This window comes from Podarcis cretensis (assembly GCF_951804945.1).
Source record: "Podarcis cretensis genome assembly, chromosome: 7".
Lineage (NCBI taxonomy): Eukaryota > Metazoa > Chordata > Lepidosauria > Squamata > Lacertidae > Podarcis > Podarcis cretensis.
This window is the reverse complement of record NC_137176.1, coordinates 83,909,154-83,914,213: the sequence shown is the minus strand read 5'-3', so window position 1 is coordinate 83,914,213 and position 5,060 is coordinate 83,909,154. Positions and strand designations below refer to the sequence as shown.

The following is a 5,060-nucleotide window of genomic DNA, read 5'->3' as shown; positions in this document are numbered from 1 at the left end:
AAATTTGAAAATGGTATAGGTGCGATCTATTCAGAACAAAAGGCTAAACTAATAGTTAATAATGCAGTTACAGAAGAGGTTAAAATTGAAAAAGGGACACGACAAGGTTGCCCAATTTCCCCATTGCTTTTTATTTCGGTCCTGGAGGTTTTGCTGAATATGATTAGACGGGACCAACAGATTCAGGGTGTTCAGGTCGGTGACAAAGAATATAAACTTAAAGCCTTTGCAGATGACCTAGTTTTGACACTGCAGGAGCCAGTACCAAGTACTAAAAGGGCCTTAGAATTAATCCAGGATTTTGGTCAGGTGGCTGGCTTTAAACTGAATAAGTTAAAAACTAAGGTATTGGAGAAAAATTTAACACCAATAGAGAAAGAAAAGTTTCAGAAGGAGACAGATTTATTACTGGTAAAGAAAGTAAAATACCTGGGGGTGAATATGACCTCTAAAAATGTTAATCTATATAAGGACAATTATGAGAAGTGTTGGGCAGAAGTGAAAAAAGATCTTGAAATTTGGTCAAATCTAAAGCTTTCCTTACTTGGACGAATTGCTGTCATCAAGATGAATGTATTGCCGAGAATGTTGTTTTTGTTCCAATCATTGCAAATTATAGACAAGATGGACTATTTTAAGAAGTGGCAAAGGGATATTTCTAAATTTGTCTGGCAGGGCAAAAAGCCCAGAATTAAATTCAAGATACTTACGGATGTGAAAGATAGAGGGGGATTTGCCCTGCCGGACCTTAAGTTATATTATGAAGCAGCAGCTTTCTGCTTGCTGAAGGAATGGCTACTTCTTGAAAACACGGACATTTTAGATTTGGAAGGATATGACAATGTATTTGGATGGCATGCGTATTTGTGGTATGGTAAGGTTAAAGTACATAAGGCATTTAAAAACCATATTGTCAGAAAAGCATTATTTAATGTCTGGATTAAATATAAGGATGTGTTGGAGAACAAAACCCCAAGGTGGTTATCACCAATGGAGGCAAAGGCCATGAAAAGACTTAACATGGAGACCAATTGGCCAAGGTATTGGGAAATTTTGGAACAGGAGGGTGATAAATTGAAATTGCAGAGTTATGAAAATCTCAAAGATAAGGTGCGGGATTGGCTACATTATTTCCAAGTAAGAGAGGCTTATAACTTAGATAAAAAGATTGGCTTTCAGGTGGAAAAATCAAAGTTAGAAACTGAATTGCTAGAACCCAATGCTAAGATATTATCAAGAATGTATAATCTGCTGTTGAAATGGAATACTGTGGATGAGACAGTGAAATCTACTATGATTAAATGGGCACAAGATGTTGGACATAACATTATGTTTGCTGACTGGGAGCAGTTATGGACCACTGGAATTAAATTTACGGCATGTAATGCCTTAAGGGAGAATATTATGAAAATGATGTATAGGTGGTACATGACCCCAGTCAAGCTTGCTAAAATTTACCATTTGCCCGATAATAAATGTTGGAAATGTAAAGAAACTGAAGGTACATTCTTTCACCTTTGGTGGACGTGCCCAAGGATTAAGGCTTTCTGGGAAATGATCTATAACGAAATGAAAAAGGTATTTAAGTATACCTTCTTGAAGAAACCAGAGGCCTTTCTCCTGGGCATGGTCGGCCAATTGGTGCTAAAGAAGGATAGAACTTTCTTTTTATATGCTACAGCAGCAGCAAGAATTCTTGTGGCAAAGCATTGGAAGACACAGGACCTACCCACCTTGGAAGAATGGCAGATGCAAGTAATGGACTACATGGAAATGGCAGAAATGACTGGCAGAATACGAGATCAAGGAGAAGAGCAGGTGGAAGAAGACTGGAAGAAGTTTAAAAATTACTTACAAAAACATTGCAAAATCTTTGAATGTTGAGAACACTGAAATGAAAAGAAGAGGTTCAAATAACTAAGATAAAAGAATATGAAAGAAGGGATAGATATTGGATGAAAATTTGAATAATATAATATTTGAAGGAACTCTTAAAGGAGAAAATTAATAAAAATGAATTTGCTAAATTAAATTTGAAGTGGAATACAAGAAAGGAGGGCGGGTGGAAGTCAAGAAAATAAGGATATGAAGGATACGATTGTGAAAAGAGTGTTCTTTTTTTTTGCTTTTTCTTTTTTATGTTAAGTGTTTGTATTTTTGTGGTTTGTATTTTTCTTTTTTTTTTGTATTTTTTCCTATTTATTGTGCATTGTCTATAATTTTTTCACTGTGGAAATTTAATAAAAATATTATTTAAATAAATAAATAAATAAAAAGAGTCCCAGTCTGCACAGGTTCCCCTGCAACAAACACCAGCTGGGCCGAGTCAGGGTCCTGAGCCTGCCCTGGCTCCAGATGCGGGGATTACCTTGTTGCCTTCAGCTGGGCAATCACTTACAGCTGCTCCACTACCGGCTTGGTCAGGGGAGGCTGAGGTGGCCCCTGGGTCTAGTAACCCACCAATGTCTCCCGAGCTGCAGAGACTAAGGTCTGAGAGAAGGAGAGACCTGAGTACTTGCAGGAGGAGTGCTCGCCTTCGGGCGAAACAGGGAGGTGAGTCGCCAGGGGATCAGGACTGGCCGTTACCCCAACAAAGATAAAAGGCTGTCAGACCCCACCCCAGGTTGTGCTGTATGCCAGATCCAGCCTGAGATCTTGTACCTGTCCTTGCCTGGTATCCTGCCTCGTGTCCTGCCTTGGCCCTGTTGGACTGATTTCTAGCAGAACCTTTGGATTCTGGACCGGTCCTGGACTGCGTTTCATGGGTTACCCCTGGGCCCAGCACAATTGGGAACTGTAATTCTATGTCATATTTGGGACTTCCATTTTCAGGAGCAGGCAAACACCATATTTGGAAGAACCAGGGCTTTTTTCAGCCGGAACTCACTGGAACTCAGTTCCAGCACCTCTCAGGTGGTCACCATTGCCATTCTAAGAGAATGAGGGAGGTGTTCATGATGAGTTCCGGCACCTCTTTGGCTGTTCTAATGTGTTGGTAGAGTGGCTGGGGAAACCCAGCCAGCTGAGCAGGGTATAAATAATAAAATTACAGTGGTACCTTGGGTTAAGTACTTAATTCGTTCCGGAGGTCCGTACTTAACCTGTGAAACTGTTCTTAACTGTTCTTAACTGAAGCAAAGTTCTTAACCTGAGGCACTATTTCTGGTTTAGCGGAGTCTGTAACCTGAAGCATATGTAACCCGAGGTACCACTGTATTACTACAGTGGTGCTTCGCAAGACGAAAAGAATCCGTTCCGCGATTCTCTTCGTCTAGCGGTTTTTTCGTCTTGCGAAGCAAGCCCATTGAAGGCTTAGCGGATTAGCGCTATTAGCGGTTTAGCGGCTTTTAGCGGCTTTTAGCGGCTTATCGGCTTAGCGGATCAGCTGATAAGCGGCTTAGCGGCTTAGAAAAAGGGGGGGAAGGGGGAAAAACTCGGAAAAACTCGCAAGACATTTTGTCTTGCGAAGCAAGCCCATAGGGAAATTCGTTTTGCGAAGCGCCTCCAAAACGGAAAACCCTTTCGTCTAGCGGGTTTTCCGTCTTGCGAGGCGTTCGTCTTGCGGGGCACCACTGTATTATTATTCTTGGTATAGGGGGTGGGCAGCTTCTTGTGTATTCTGTTTCAAGCTATCTCTGGTAACCCCTCTCCATCTACTGCGAAAGAGGAGTGCATCAAAACACTGGCGGGAGAAACTTTCTGCATTTCCAATTCAGTTGGCCACCAGTCGTGAAGCGGCAGCAAGGAGCAAGTTAACTGATGAATCAGCTGATGAGTCAGCTCGATAGAAGCTATAAAACTGCTATTAGTATAATACTATGTTTAATTAGGGTACAAAACTGCATCGCGCTGCCTTTGATTAATGCTTGTTAAGGAGTCGCGAACGCCTGCTCAGATCAGAAGGCTGGTTATCTCGAGCGAACGAAAGATCCCGTGGACAAAATGATGCTGTCAACAACAAAAGCTTGGAAAAATTGTAAATCAAAGCAGGGAAAGGCATTTTGTCACACAGAAAGGGAGGTAGGACAGCTTCCTGTTTGCTTATTTATTTAGCTAACCATTTTAGAATGAATTCATCAGGGACTTAATTTTCGATCCAACAAAGTAGGCATGAATCCATGAAAGCTAGTGGGTTTGTTGAGGAGACCCTTTTGCTGTTTCAATTGTGCATGATTTTTATGTGATTGGAAAACACTACTAAACCTTAGGTTACATAAATACAATCCTGGTAACAACACACACAACGTAACAGGCTGTTTTTGACTATGTAACTTCTATTTCAAACACAGTTCAACATATAATATCTCACAAAACGTAATTCCATAGACCAACACATCATGCAAACAGAACATATCAAGAGAAATTAAAGTCCAATGGATGGTCAGGAGATAAAGTTCATTTGGTTCCTAAACTGGCATATTGGTAATAACCACAATATGGTATGCTTATCTTATGAAGTTCCATGTGTCACTGCTTTGAGGATTCTAACGTTCCTTATATGTAGATATCGGATCAGATAGAAAACTTGAAGGTATGGCACAAAAAGGATTCCAAGATAAGACCTTGTTTTGCCCAACTGGGCTTTGTCAGCCGTGCATACTCTAAATTAAACAAACATGATATAACATAATCCTTATACAAACTAAGTAAGATAACATCCAAATTAAACAAGAAGCTTACATACCATATTCTTGTATGACGGAAACATGGAACAAAATAAATTCAGTTAATCCAATCACTGGCCAATGTTCCTTTTTATACAGAGAGGCAGTATAGATTCTAACACAGGTGGCTACAATTTCTGTAAATGTTGATGAAAGAGACCATAGATCTATCTGGACAAAAACGTTATGACTGATCTCTACTGTGTATTTGGAAAAGTGGTTCTGTCTGTCTGCCCATCCATCTCTCTCTGTCTATTTTCTCTTTTACGTTCAGCTGCCTCTCAAGATATCATCACCAAACTCGGCATGAGGTTTCCTAAGGTAGGGGCAGTGGATCTACACCCTTGTGCAAATTAACTGAAACAAAGCATGTTTTCTATCTTACTTGTAATCCTG

General features: G+C 40.3%; 1 long non-coding RNA gene across 1 annotated transcript; it reads left to right on the top strand.

Annotated features, from left to right (window-relative positions):
* The first annotated feature begins 3,473 nt into the window (after positions 1-3,473).
* LOC307219586 lies at positions 3,474-4,735 on the top strand. The gene is made up of 2 exons (XR_013840467.1): positions 3,474-3,574; positions 4,556-4,735. It is a non-coding gene; the product is annotated as an uncharacterized lncRNA (long non-coding RNA).
* The last annotated feature ends 325 nt before the right edge of the window (positions 4,736-5,060 follow it).